Raw genomic sequence first — 14,903 nt, 5'->3', positions numbered from 1 at the left:
GCGAGGCATTGCTATCGAAAATGGGATTTCATGGGGGCCAAGTTCACTTGAGAAAGGATCCAATACTTTCAGGAAAAACAAGAGATATCTTGGCCGATGTCTCTATGGGAGGCTCAAAAGCTAGACGATTCTTAGGAAATCATTCAGGAAAGCAGGTGAATGCGGCTTGGGAGTGTTGGAGAGAGCTATGTGAGATCACAACAAATGTTGCAAGCACGCCGAGGCTTACGTTTCTTAGAATGGAGGTCTGGATACACCTTGATGTTTTTCTAAAACTCCTCAGGCAACATAAGACAACATATACATATGCGGAAGAGTTCAAAAGATCAATCACAAAGCTTGTTCAGGCGATAAAAGAGGCATGGGGAGAAAAAGATATCACTTTTTATCTAGTAAAGTAATAATTATTTAATATGGGCTTATTTTGATAGGTTTTTCAATTGGTATAAAATTTGTGTTACTTTGTATTGCAGCATATTCTTCATATTCATGGACCTTTCTTTGTGGAGGAGCATGGCCCCTTAGCAACTTATAGCAACCAAGGCATGGAAAAATCCCACTACCAAGCACGCACAAGTTATTTTCGAAGCACAAGGCATGGGGGAGGAGTTACAAAAAGCAATGCTTTGGAGGAGCTATTCAACTGGTTTTTTCGACGACAACTTCAAAGAATGCAAATAAAAGAAGGCAATGACACATGAGCAATCGCACTTTTATATATAAAAAAGAATATATACAAAGCTAGTTTTCCAAAACTCTCACATTCTCTTCCTCCTCAGGAATCTTTCCTCTATAACGTAGAAATTTTTTTCTCTTGTAGCCAACTATAGATTTTACATCAGTTCTGTCTACAGCTAAGGCGTAGGATGAAAACGCCAAAAAGTATCCTGCTCTAGAAGCAGAGTAACCTGGACCGTAGCCAAAAATCCTAATTGCTGCAGTCTTTTCCAAAAACATTATTTTATGGGCATTATATTGTAATCCTGAGAAACCTAGAAGCCTTGTAAGAGCTTTAATACAAAGTTTCGGCCATGCTGCGTCCTCTGAGAAACTACTATGAAGTACAAAAAAGGATTCAGGGTCAATCCTAGCCAAGTAGTGGCCGAGTGCAATGTCTTTGGTTGTGTTACTAGCAGCTCTCGATCCTTTGCCACGCCCCAAGAAGTTATCTGTATCGGCAATCTCCAACTGCAAATAAAACCCATACTGAATGAGCATGAAATGTAAACCTACCAATGTGTAAAAGCAAATTCAAAATTATCTTACCACTTGATTTTCATCGTACTCCAATTTAAACGGATTCCATAAATTAATTGATGATGTTGTCTCATTGGTGTTAGTCAACTCTTTAACATATTCAGACTCCTCTCTTCCAAAATTGGAAATGCCGAGCTTGCTTTGAATGCGATCGAAGTCCTCATCAGTGATCCTCAACTCTTTCTCAGCTTCTTTGGCCTTTTCAAAACAAAGAGAGAATGCCTCACCAGCATCAATAAACTTATCATCTAGAGTTTCTTTATCAAGTTTCAGAATCTCTTCCTTTGATTCATTTTCTGTGTCAATTATCCCATTTGCAGCATCAGAAGCCTCTGCAATAATTGCAAGACAATAATCTTCCCTGAGATTAAAAAGTTTTTGAATATCTGATAGTAAAATGTACTCCTTGTCCTTGAAAGGTATACATGGCAGGGAAGGAACAATATGGTGAGAACTCTCATCAGGTTGAGGGTTTGTATCTCCTTGGCTCTCCTCAATGATAGTCTCAGCTTTGAAGTGAGCAACATCCAAATTCTCAGCAATGGAAGCCTCAAAATCTGTATCTACAACCTCCTCTGTTTCCCTTTCATCTGCTAGATCATCCAACATGCAAAAGCTGGCAGTCTTTGCTCCTTCCAACTGTTGCTCCTCAGCTTTCACAGGGTATTTGACAAGGCTGAAAATAATAAAACCAGCAGATTTTCTCATCATCTTGCAGTTTTTGGAATGAGTGCAGCAAAATATGTCTGTTGAATGAAACCTCTCCAGAGAGTGGGCCCTGCACTTTCTAGTAAATACTACCTTTTCATTTCTTGTTGACCCAATGGGAATATGGACATATTCAATTGTGCCAACTTCAACAGAAGGACCTGCAAGAGTTTCAAACTCCAAAAAGTCCTCCATTATATATTTTTCACAAGATTTCAGAACTTTGTCAAGTTCCCAATCAGGATTAAAAATATTTTTCACAACTCCATAGAATGAGAGATCCATTCCATTCTGAAGCATAAAATCAAGTAGCCTCTCTGATGGAGTGATATCAATGAGCTCTGATACTCCTTGACCTCTCACTACTGACGTTCGCTTCCCTGGAGATGTACTTGGCTTTCTCACACTGGTAGCAGAGGATGGAGAGGAAAAAGAATACACAGCCTGATCAGATGTTGATGCACTTAAGCCTTTTGAAAGCCTTCTTCTTTTACCAGTTCCTAAAGAAACCTTGGATTCTATGGGTTCAGACATGTTTCCAACTTCTGACGATACGGCGCGATAAGAGAGAAACGATTCAGACGGAAAGGCCCCCTCGCGCCGTATCGGTGATCCCAGTAAGAAGCGCTAGAGCCACAAAAAGGTGGTCACACGAGCTTGAGGAACGCTGAAAGAAGACTAGATCTAGAGAACCTCCAAAACGAAGCGAAGAGAGGAGAGCGAAGAAAACCAACAGTCGCTCTCGCGCCGTATCAGCAATAGAAACAGAGGTCGGAAATCGAAAAAAGCCGTACAGATAAGAAACACACCCTTATGTAGGCGCCAATTATGCCACCTGGCAGTATCCGTTAGTCTCATACACGTGGCAGTAGCCGTTGGGCAACACGTGGCCGATAACCACGTGGCAAACAAGTGGACTAGTCATTACTTGACACGTAGCATATGGACCATAAATGCAGATACGTGGCACAATCAGTATCGGACACGTGTCTGACACGTGTCATGATTTACCTGGGTATATAAGTGGTCATTTTTTCAACGTGTACACTTTTCATTTCTCGAGCTCTTCCCGCATTGCTTGCCGATACGGTGCGATACAAGTCCTTCTTTCGCTAGCAAAAAGAGGTGTGCCGATACGGAGCGAGGGCATCCAAACGGTGTGCTCGTTTCCTCCCTATCGCGCCGTATCGGCATCTGATCTCCAATACGGAGCGAAGGCGTTGTTCCATTCTACTCGTTTCCTCCCTATCGCGTCGTATCGGCATCTGATCTCTAATACGGAGCGAAGGCGTTGTTCCATTCTGCTCTCTTTGTTCATATCGCACCGTATCGAAATTGCTCATTTCGTCTTTTTCCTCGCCAATTTGTCTTTCAGTTATTGTCCTTCTGGTTGTTATTTTTGCTTTTCTGGATGGCAAGGACAAAGCAAACTGCAAGAAGAGTGTATATAGATGGGAAGGACAGTGGGGGTAGAAGAAAGTTAAAATTTGATGAATCTAAGGGGGTAGAAGAAGCTGGTCCATCACAAGCTCCAGAGCATTTTACAATAGAAATCCCCCCTACACCAGGTGTTGTCCTTACATCTGCTATAAATGTTTCTTCACCTGAAGTTGAGGAAGCAAAGGATGAGGCTTACCCTGTGAAAGATTCATTCCCTACAATGGTACCTGAGCCCACATCTGCTGAAGCCACTGAACACCCCAAGCCACAAAAGAGAAAGAGGAAGTCCAGGTTCTTCTATATGCAAAGATGTTTCAGTGAGATCAGGAAAGCCCAGAGAGCTACACAGCATGTCATTCCAAAAGCTGCTTTTATAAGGGTGGTTAAAGAGATCTCTGATAGATTGTCTCAAGTGGCAACTGTGTCTGGTCTAAATAAGAAGTGGCAACTCTCAGCCATTCTTGCCCTGCAAGAGGCCGCAGAAGATTTTGTTATTGATTTCATGAACGACGCTTACATTGCTGCCGCCCATGCTCATAGCATCACCCTTATGAATAAAGATTTCAGCATCATCAGCAGAGTGAGGTATAGGTTTGACAAAGTCCTGAGGCCCTTGCCTTCCAATGATCAAAAAGCCTTTGAAATCCTTAATGTTCCCCCAAAATTATCCAGGAAAGAGAAAAAGCTAAATGTTGAGGATGTTAGTCACCTTTACCCTACAAGGGGTGCCACCCAGTAGGAAGCTTTCTTGAGTGAAGAAAATCAGGAGGTGTTTGAAACTGAAGACGATGTTTACAAGAGGAAAGCCGCATCACTTGCTCCCGTCAACAGCGAGAGGATGGGCAAAGTGTATGGGCAGATTATTGTGAATGTTGCTAGGGAACCTGAGGAGGAATATCTTAGTATATCTCTCGAGGACAAGCCCATGTTGGAAAAAAGGGATCTCCAACTATCTGACTCCGTGGTATTTTGTTGCATAAGGTAAGGTTTTTTGTTGCATAAGTTAAGTCTTATAGGTTCAATTATATTTTGGATGAAATTGGTATTGAATAGCTTTTGCTATTATCTGCAGGGCATTGGTCTCCTCTCTCACTCTCGATATCCGAAGAACAATATACATTGTTGATCCACTTCTCTCTGTGGGACTTTTTGCAAAATCTGGTTCTAATATTTCACCATTTTTTCATAGCTTCGATAGTGTGAGAAATTACCACATCTTTTTCCCTTATGTAGAAAGGTATTTTTCTTTTTCTGTAGAGGAAAATTTATGTTCATTTGCTTTCACCCTTCTACTCACCTCTTTTATGAATTTGCAGAGGGCATTGGAGTCTCATCTACATTAATTGTCTTTCAAGGGAAATTATCTTTATGAATTCTCTCAGCGGTGTTCACGGTCAAGCACGAATGTATGTTGGAAGAAAATTACTTACTTTGATTTCTTTTATAAATAATATTTTGAACTTACAAAGCTTCCTTTTGCAGTGCTGCTAGACTCGTTTCTACATTTTTGGATACAATATACGAGGATCTTGCTGATCCTCAAAGGCCGTATACTTTTCTTCTACAAGAAGTTCCATTGCAAAGCGATGCGCATTCTTGTGGATGGAGAGTTATCTCAAACATTTGCAGAACAGTGGATTCAAAGCTGTTACAAATAGAAGGAGTGAATGTAAGTTTATTTCATTTGATGTTTGTGTAACCCTTATCATGATGTCTTTTCACTAACTTATAATATTTATTCTTACAGTGTAGAGACTATCCTGAATCATATGTTTGGTGGATAAGGGAGAGATGCATCGAGCTGATTCTAGACAAAGCAATCACACCGTATGATCCTGACTCCCCTCTTCCTCCCAAAACTTCAATGGCCAAGGGCACAAGCAAGGGAAAGGGTAAGGACAATGGCAATGGTAAAGACAAGGGCAAGGGAAAAGGCAATGGGACCACTGCTGCAGAGTCTAAGAAAAAAGGAATGCCAGTACTCTCTCCTCTTAAATTTGATCCATCCCCTCTTAAGCCCCAAGAAAAGAGACTACCTGTAAAGGTCAAATTTTTTCAACAATCAAAGAAAGGCCCTGTGAGAAAAAATATCTTTGAAGAAATCGATAAAGAATGAAAATAGCAAACATAAGCATACACGAGCCTTTTTATTTTGGCTTTGTACATTTTTATGCAATTTTTGTACCTCATTGTGTAATGAAAATTTTCACTTGTAAATCGAATGTAATGTACATTTTATACACGAGCCTTATTATTTTGGCTTTGTACATTTTTATGCAATTTTTGTACCTCATTGTGTAATGAAAATTTTCACTTATAAATCAGATGCAATGTACATTTTATTTATACACATTCGAAATGCGACTTGCTTCACGATAGCTTATGAAGTTCCCATTAAAAAATATCTTAAGGATAGTCTATTAAGATAAATAATGAAAATTTTCACTTATAAATCGGATGCAATGTACATTTTATTTATACACATTCGAAAGGCGACTTGCTTCACGATAGCTTATGAAGTTCTCATTAAAGAATATCTTAAGGACAGTCTATTAAGATAAATTCCTGCCAAGTTTTCATTCTCAAGGCCCCAAACTCACAATTGTGGGAGACAAACAACTCGTACAAAAGAAAGAGCGCTCGGCTCTTTTACCAATTGTTACACCATTCACTTTGAACTTATATCTAGGGGATGTATTGTCTAGCAATTCCAAGGTATCCCTCACATCTTTCAGACTCCAATTGGAAGTAACATTCACCTTCTTTACTTCATGCGGAAAAACGTGCACCACAAGTTTATATGGTGTGTTATCTGTATCAGAATCCAAGGGAACCCAAATACCCAATCTTAGTTTGTATCGCCTGTAATCAAAGCCCAAAGCAAGATTTTGGCGAGGAATACTGTAAGCCAAAGCCAAGGATTGAGGGCATGCACTGCACCTCAAGATATCACCTTTGTGATCGCACTCTCTAGATTTCCAATGCGTCCCTATAGTGTTGTCCAAATCCTCTTCCGAAAAGTTTCTACTTAACCAGGATACCTTCGTTCTTTGTAAATTTGCTGTTTTGAAGCAAGCCACGAAGATATGGAGGGGTACAAACCATGATAAACGTATTCTTCTTGAGATCCTTCCAGCTGTCATGGACTTTTTAATATCCTGAGATATTTTGAATTTGAAACTCTGCACTGTTACCTTGTCAGGAATCTCCCAATTTAGAGATGAAAGACTTGGCAATGGCAAATCTTCGATATTCCCATACCTATCCGCTTTAGAGGGAACCACATACTGTGCATAATATATAAAAACCTTGCATTCACTATAAAAAGACACAGTTTGATCGTCATAAATAATGTCTGCCAATACCTTATGAATGGCATGGAAAGTCCCACTTAGGCTTTCCACAGGTTGCCATTCAATACTTGTTGACGGAAAGATATCTACAATGACGAACCATTTGTTAGAACTTGCATAAATGGAAAAGAATTATATACGTTATTTAACTTATAACTTACAATGTGTTTGTTGGGGAACACGTTCGTTTGGAGGCAAGTGCATATCCTTGGCCATGTAAACATGTTGCACCTTGACAAACCAGCCTTCGGGCATAATTTTGAAGGCAATGATATGCCCCTTCCAGTGATGTTTTATATCTTCTCGTTTTCTTCTTTTCACCTTATGGGAGCCCTTGCAAGATGGCAGCATGGTAACCCAATCATTTACAGCAAAGGTTTTGGGCTCAAAATTTCCATCTACTCCCTGGCTATAGACTGTGCAAGAGTGTATTAAACGAGAAGGGCGCCTGGAGGAAGCCATGAAAAGAATGAAAGCGCAGAGAAAGAAGCTCAAAAAGGGGTGAATGAACTAAAAAGTAGCGCCAAGAACCCAAATGAGTATGTATTGGGTGCCAAAAACAATATTGAAAGATCTCCCGACTTTCAAAAAACTCATTATTAATTTCATCACATCTCTGTCATGTATTTTGTCAGATTTGTAAGTAAATAACGTCTTTGGGACTCCAAAACATGTCAGACTTTAGGGGTTTTGGCTAAAAAAGAAGAGAGAATCACGAAATGGACTCCACTATCTCTAAAAAAGAGGAGACAAGAATACCATATTCTTGCACACGTGGCGAACTCTCTTTGGCCCTTTCCTTAATCCCGTGATTAACAAAAGTGCATTTTTTGAAGCGTTTTTGGCCCTAATGAGGTGGTGACTTACTAATTCCTCTAAACACATTGTGCCCTTCTGGTTGTGATTGAGGAGGGGTGTTCAAATTTAGGTTATCACACCTAGTATAGCTGAGAGAGTGGAGTTTTGAGCCCGGGATGTGCCTAAAATTTGCCAAAAATTTCAAAATTTAGGGGAAAAATATTTAACATCGAAGGTGTCGGCTACAGCTAGGACGATTTTAAGCACCAAGTGAATGACGGCCTTTAAAGGTCGCCCTAGCGGCACTTGTGGATTTTTTTATTATTTTTTCAACTACCGTGCGGGATGTCAGGAGTTGCCAGTCAGTGCGGGATGTCAAGCCGGATGCCCAGGATTTTTTAGAGCTCGAATTGGATGTCAGACAAGGAAGGGACCGCAAAATGGTCAAGATACGAAAAGTTGGACAAGTTTGTGACCAAAAGGGGATGTGCCCTTTGGGAGCCTTGGACCCCCCCTAAAAATTTTATGAAGAAGAGGATGAAAAAAATGTGATGAAGTGTAGAGGAGAAGGACGCCAGGATGCGCCATTTTTTTCGCCCTCTCCCATCATGATGGAGTATGTAGGCTGAAAGCAACCTATGCAATGGACAATGGGGCTTGACTTCTCTCTCTTGGCTAGTTCTATCACCGCCCTTTGCACAAGCAATGGCTATGTGGATGAGGAGATCTGATTCAAGTCTTTCTCTATCCTCCCTCTCTCTCTTCTCTATGGGTTGTTCATGTGTGCTCTCTTGAGAAAGGAATTCGGGAAGGAGAATGAAGGAAGTGGTGATGAAAATTGATGAAGATGCTGAAGATTGAAGTACAACATTGGATTGAGAGAAATGGAGGCTCCATCCGTTGGTTATGCATGCATTCAAGGCATCTTGGGTTACGTAAAAACACGGTATGACCATTTTTATGAAGAAAATGAAGGATTTTTTATAGTTTATGATGATAATTATGTTCTTATTGGATGAAAATTTGTTTGAGTGCTGTTTGCATTACGATTAATTGCTATGTATCAGAAAATGTAGGTTTTGCAATTATTTACATGCTTGATTTAATTTTCGTAAACCCGAAATGCGGTTTTTAAGTGGTAAAATGATAGTTTTTCCGTTTCGGGTGGGAGAAATATGTTCCTATGGTGGGAATATGGAAGATATATTGAATGTTAGTATGCTGAAGTGATTGGAATAAGAAAAACCAGAAAATAGCATATTTTATTGCCAAATAAATCAAGAAAATGGGAAAAATGAGTGGAAAAATAGGAATACGTCTTGGAAAAATAAGAAAAAATATAATGATTACTTGTGGATGTATGGTAGTGGCAAAGCATGAGGTTTGGCCTTAGTTTGCACTATCTCCTTGTCAAAGTTTGTGGTTTATCGCTTTTTATACATCAAACCATGACAAAATGAACCTCTACACCTATGCAACGAAAGCAATACCTAAACATAGGGGGTTGAGATGTTTGAATGGTGTGATTTGCGTGTTGATTGTTGCTGATTTTTTTATGCACATCATGACATAGAGTTCGTGGTATGTTAATTAGGAGGATAGTAGCACGAGTGTTGTCTCAGTGCTATTCTTACATCGCCGTAACGGGTTAGTGAATATGCATTTGAAAGCCTGGTTGTGCACAGCACATTGCTGATTTGAAAATGATATTTGAGCACTTTAGAATTATTCATCTTTGCATGTGCATGATGATCATGGTATCGGAATATAAAACCTGGATGCGTAGCACCTGTTTTCAAGGACAATGACCCATGCTTGAGTGTGGAAAGGCATCCTAAGCCGTAGGATAGACGTTTGTTTCTTGGGGAAGTATTTGGTAAGGAAACATGGTATATCTCCTGGATTTGAAATGAAGAGCGGAGTTTATTCGTTTGTTTTATATGTTGAGCAACGCATCAAGGGGCTAATCCCTATGATGTAGGAAAGCTGCAATGAGGCTACGGTGTTTCTACCGAGAGGTTGCCTCCCATGTATGTGATTATCGTGGCATTTATAGCCAATGTGTATGGGTTCTCCCTCTGTGGAGTTTATAGAAAGGGAAACTTTGGATTGAAAAACTATAAAACTATAAATGCATAGATTAGGCTTTAGGGCAGTTTGTCCTTTAGCAGTAGATAGACGCTCCTGGTCCGCGAGGCCGTGAGGGTGTGTTTGTCTGTTATGAGCATGAGGTCCGACTAGTGCCATAGCCAGTGCCAGCCCATTTCAGGTCCCAGCAATGGTGCGTTTGTCGGGAGCTGCCTATAAGTGGCGGTTTTCGAATCTAGGGTTTAAAGGGACCCTAAATTATCCATAAAATGGGGTTTGTTCAAGGATGGAAAAACTTGGCTTTTCCCATACAAAACTTACTAATGGACTTAGTTAGTTATGTAGAGCATGAGTCCTCTACAAAAGATAATTTATGTGATGAAAAGAGTAGCCAATTAGTGGTTACCCTATCCTCTAATACAATGGCATGGGCCGAGGTTCGCCTTGGTGTGGTCTCTACCCAAGAGAAATCATGGTTAACCATCCATCAACCTAGAGGGCATGAAACAAGCATGTTGGAAACTATGGTAGTCATGGCATCAACAAGTCATCATACTAAAGCCATAATGCCATGGGAAAGTGCTGATATACGATGGAATATGCTTGTGATTGAAACATCCTCTGTAATGGGCCACCATGACGACATAGTAGGCATCACAAGGATGTTAGAAACCCTAGTTGTAAAGGGAAAACCGTTGCTTAAAAGGCATGGTTCCCAAGTTTTCAGAGGTGGTAATGATAAATCTACTTTAGATAAGGACCAAAAGCTCTTATATAAACCCGTTATGGACTTTCCTTTTAAAGGGAAAGGTATGAAAGATCCTCTAAGAGGGGATCAAAATGACATGTTGAAACTTATAGGACTCCCTAGACCACTCAGTGAGTTAGCAGAAAGGGATGTCAATGAGGGTATTAACCTCCCTACACCGAAAATGGTGGGGATGGAAGAGGTTAAATATCCTAAGAGGCTGGAACCAGATCATGATGAATATGAAGTTTTTAATGACCCGGTGTTGATCCCAAAGGGGAGGACTAAATGCCCTCCTCTTTATAGGGATCTCCCAGTGTTTTATGGGTTTCCAAATGAGGATCCGAAGATTCATTTAAGAGAATATGGGCTAACTTGCATTGCAAGTGGGTTCGACGATATACATCGAATGCTTGTATTCCCAAGTATCCTAAAGGGAGAGGCAAGGAAATGGTACTGGAGCCTCCCAAGAGGGTCGATCAAATCATTTGAGGAGTCTTATGATAGATTTCTAGACGAGTATGAAAAGAAGCTCCCTATGATTCAGGTCTTAGGGTAGCTTATGCAGTTTAGACAGGAGTCTTATCCTTCTAGTAAAGAGTATGCTAGAGCCTTTGATAGTACTCTTAGGCTTTGGCCAAGAAGAGCCAGTGCATTACCAGATGATGTGCTATGTGAGCTCGTTCTGAATGGCTTAGAGATTAATACGCAAATCCAAGTGGGACTGCAGAATCCTAAGTCGTTAAGGGAAGCAAAAATGCATGCCATTGATTATGAGGGTCATATTCAGAGATGTTGGGAAAACTTTTGGAGTTTTTCCTACTCAGTACAAGTGTATCCTAGCTTCCAACCATTTCTGCAAGGAGACTTCTCACTTGTTGATGCCAAGGCAGCCTATGAGGGGAACCTTGGTGGCCAAAATCTCAAAGCAAAAAATGGCCATCCTACGAGCAGTAATGACATGCCTCTCAGTGAAAAGGTTCCAAGCCATGTAAGTCCCATTAGGGCTTGCAACACTTCCACGAGAGGTAGTTGTGATGTCAACATGGATAGGACGAATGGGCCTATGAGTGCTGATAAGCATTCTGTGTGTGGTTCTAATTTTGTTGCTAGTAAGGCACTTGAGAGACCTTTGGTGTCGGAATCATGCTTCTGGGTGGATGTTGTTCCCTTCAGTGAAAGCATGGTTCTTATGGAAAAAAATTTGCAGTGTGGACGTAACAAGTAAAGACATCTTTAGTAAAGAGGATGCAAAATGCTAAAATTCTACCTATGCTTCACAAAGGTCATAAGGATGTGAGGCCATTTGGCCATAGGGATAAGTTTGCATTGAGTTCGTTAGACCAGTGTAGCAAATTGAGGGAATGCAAGAATATTAAGGGAAATGTGAGATGGGTTTGGAGACCCAAAATATCCAAAAGTATGGTAGGAGTGTCGGAGGCAAGGCCAAGGATCCCATCTTGATATATTTTGTCGAACCCCCAAGAGGATAAGACTGGATATACATATGACAATATACATTGCCTTGGGATACACCCATGTGATGTGCCTAGGCTTGAAGCTCTACCTAGTTTGGGTTGAAGCACTGATTTATGTGAAAACCCAAATAGGGGAGGTTTGAATGAGTACAAAGCTATGATTCTTTCTGCCAAAGGAGCCACTCAGCCGCTTGAACGACCAGTTTATTAGGATGACAATAAATCTGGGACATGCGAGCCCACTGAGGCCATTTGTTCAGCTCATAGTGCACAAAAAGGGATCGGCCTTATTGATTAGTTATTTGTGGAAAGGCTTGGAATTGTAGCTCTACAAAAAACCTAAGATCAAAAAATACAAGATCAAGCTTTTAGCTAACTTGCATGAGTAGCTTGGGGCTAGTCGACCTATGATATGCTATCCCTCGCCACCCTGGGTAGTCTGATAGGGTGTGATGTATATGCCAAGGACATCAGTATTACGTGGACTAAAATGACCTATCTAGTTTTAAGCTAGCAAGGCTAGCTGCTTTGGATATTACGTCCAGATTTCGTTAGGCCAAGAGAGCCAATCAGTTTTTGCAGTGAAATGCTTTATTTTATTAGGCCAAGAGGGCCAGTTGTCTGTTTAGTACAGGTGCAGTTAATGGTTTCTTGTTTTAGTCCTGTGCTAGACATGTTCAAAGAAGAGCTTGGAAGGAGCCTTTGTTGCGTGGAAGCTTTTGGTGGCCCTTTCCAGGTGATATCTGTTCTTTACGAGTAACGTGGTTTTTATGCTATATGTGTTTGTGTACTTGTAGGGGATTTTCTTTTCTTGTTGGGGACTAGCGTCCAAGGCATGAAGTCCCAGGTTTAGGCTAAGTATGTCTGAGGGAGGTCTAAGTAGTCGTTGCCTCCTATAAAGACATTGCCAGGCATCGAAAGACCTGTTTTAGAAAGTAGTCCTAGTGACTCTGTTCTACTAGCCTGCTGGGCAGCTGTTCTAGGAGTTCTTGTTAGTTGTGAGGCAATTAGAGAAGCCTGCCAGAGGAAAAATGATAATAGAGGGACCAGAAACCCATGAATATCTCAAAAGAAAATAAATAGATACAACGGTGTGTAAAAAGGGGTTCTAACCCCTATAAAAATAGAAAAGAAAAGAAAGAAAAATGTATAAGCAGTTGATCATCGCCTTGCGAAGACCTGGTAGGTTCTTGGGGACGAGTCAGACCCAGGGCCAATGCCTTGTCTTCCTAGGGGTGGTGTCTTGCTGGAAAAGAAGAAAGCGAGGAAGGTTGGAGCGAAAATAAAAGTGAGCGTCAGAAAAGGATTAAGTGTTGCCTTGCGAGGGCTTGGTAGGTTCTTGGGTACCGAGACGGGACCTGAGGCCGATGCCCTGTTCTCCTTGGGTCACTACGCTCAGCTCCCTCCTTTTTACATGCCTGAGTATGAGAACATAAAACCTAAAAGAAGAAATATACTAAAAGAAAATACTTCTTGATCAGGCTATAGGAGTCCTCACCTAGTAGCAGCTCCTGGGGGTATTGTCCTTAGTTAGGTAGGTAGTTCAGACCACTACTTAGGGCAACCTCTTTTGATAGTTATTTTTAATTTGGCCATGTTGGAGTAGTTGCTTAGTGACTAGCTTCGGACCTTCTATCAAATTATGCTAGGCCTACTCCTTGTGGATTTCATGCCTTGGTTTTGTCAGGGGGTAGGGTGAGCATTGTGCTCTGTTTTAGTATGTATCTATTTTGTATCAGCTTGATACTTCCTTTGGTTGTTTTGTGCAAATCTGTTGTGGGATTCGATGGGCTGAGTCGCCCTATCCCATGGTCGCCAATGAGAGCGGAGTTTTGAGCCCGGGATGTGCCTAAAATTTGCCAAAAAATCTAAAATTTAGGGAAAAAATATTTAACATCGAAGGCGGCGGCCACAGCTAGGACGATTTTAAGCACCAAGTGAAAGATGGTATTCAAAAGGCACCCGAGCGACACTTGTGGATTTTTGATAATTTTTTCGACTACCGTGCGGGATGTCAGGAGTTGCCAGTCAGTGCGGGATGTCAAGTCGGATGCCCAGGATTTTTCAAGCTTGAATTGGATGCCGGACAAGGAAGGGACCTCAAAATGGTCAAGATACAAAAAGGTGGACAAGTTTGTGACCAAAAGGGGATGTGCCCTTTTGGAGCCTTGGATCCCCCCTAAAAATTTTATGAAGAAGAGGATGAAAAAACGTGATGAATCGTGGAGGAGAAGGACGCCAAGATGCACCGTTTTTTTCGCCCTCTCCCATCATGATGGAGTATGCAGACTGAAAGCAACCTATGCAATGGACAATGGGGCTTGACTTCTCTCTCTTGGCTGATTCTATTGCCGCCCTTCGCACGAGCAATGGCTATGTGGATGAGGAGATCTGATTCTAGTCTTTCTCTCTCCTCCCTCTCTCTCTTCTCTATGGGTTGTTCATGTGTGCTCTCTTGAAGAAGGAATCCAGGAAGGAGAATGAAGGAAGTGGTGATGAAAATTGATGGAGATGCTGAAGATTGAAGTACAGCATTGGATTGAGAGCAATGGAGGCTCCGTCTGCTGGTTATGCATGCATTCAAGGCGTCTCGGGTTACGTAAAAAACGGTATTACCATTTTTATGAAGAAAATGAAGGATTTTTTATAGTTTATGATGATAATTATGTTCTTATTGGATGAAAATTTGTTTGAGTGCTGTTTGCATTATGATTAATTGCTGTGTATCAGAAATGTTAGTTTTGCAATAATTTACATGCTTGATTTAATTCCCGTAAACCCGAAATGCAGTTTTTAAGTAGTAAAATGGTAGTTTTTCCGTTTCGGGTGGGAGAAATATGTTACTATGGGAGGAATATGGAAGATAAATTGAATGTTAGTATTCTAAAGTGATTGGAATAAGAAAAACTAAAAAATAGCATATTTTATTGCCAAATAAATCAAGAAAATTGGAAAAATGAGTGAAAAAATAGGAATACATCTTGGAAAAATAAGAAAAAATATAATGATTATTTGTGGATGTATGGTAGTGGC

The sequence above is a fragment of the Lygodium microphyllum genome, chromosome 24, assembly GCF_053477565.2.
Source record: "Lygodium microphyllum isolate KBCC chromosome 24, Lygodium_microphyllum_v1.1.10, whole genome shotgun sequence".
Lineage (NCBI taxonomy): Eukaryota > Viridiplantae > Streptophyta > Polypodiopsida > Schizaeales > Lygodiaceae > Lygodium > Lygodium microphyllum.
Note: the sequence above shows the minus strand (reverse complement) of the source record.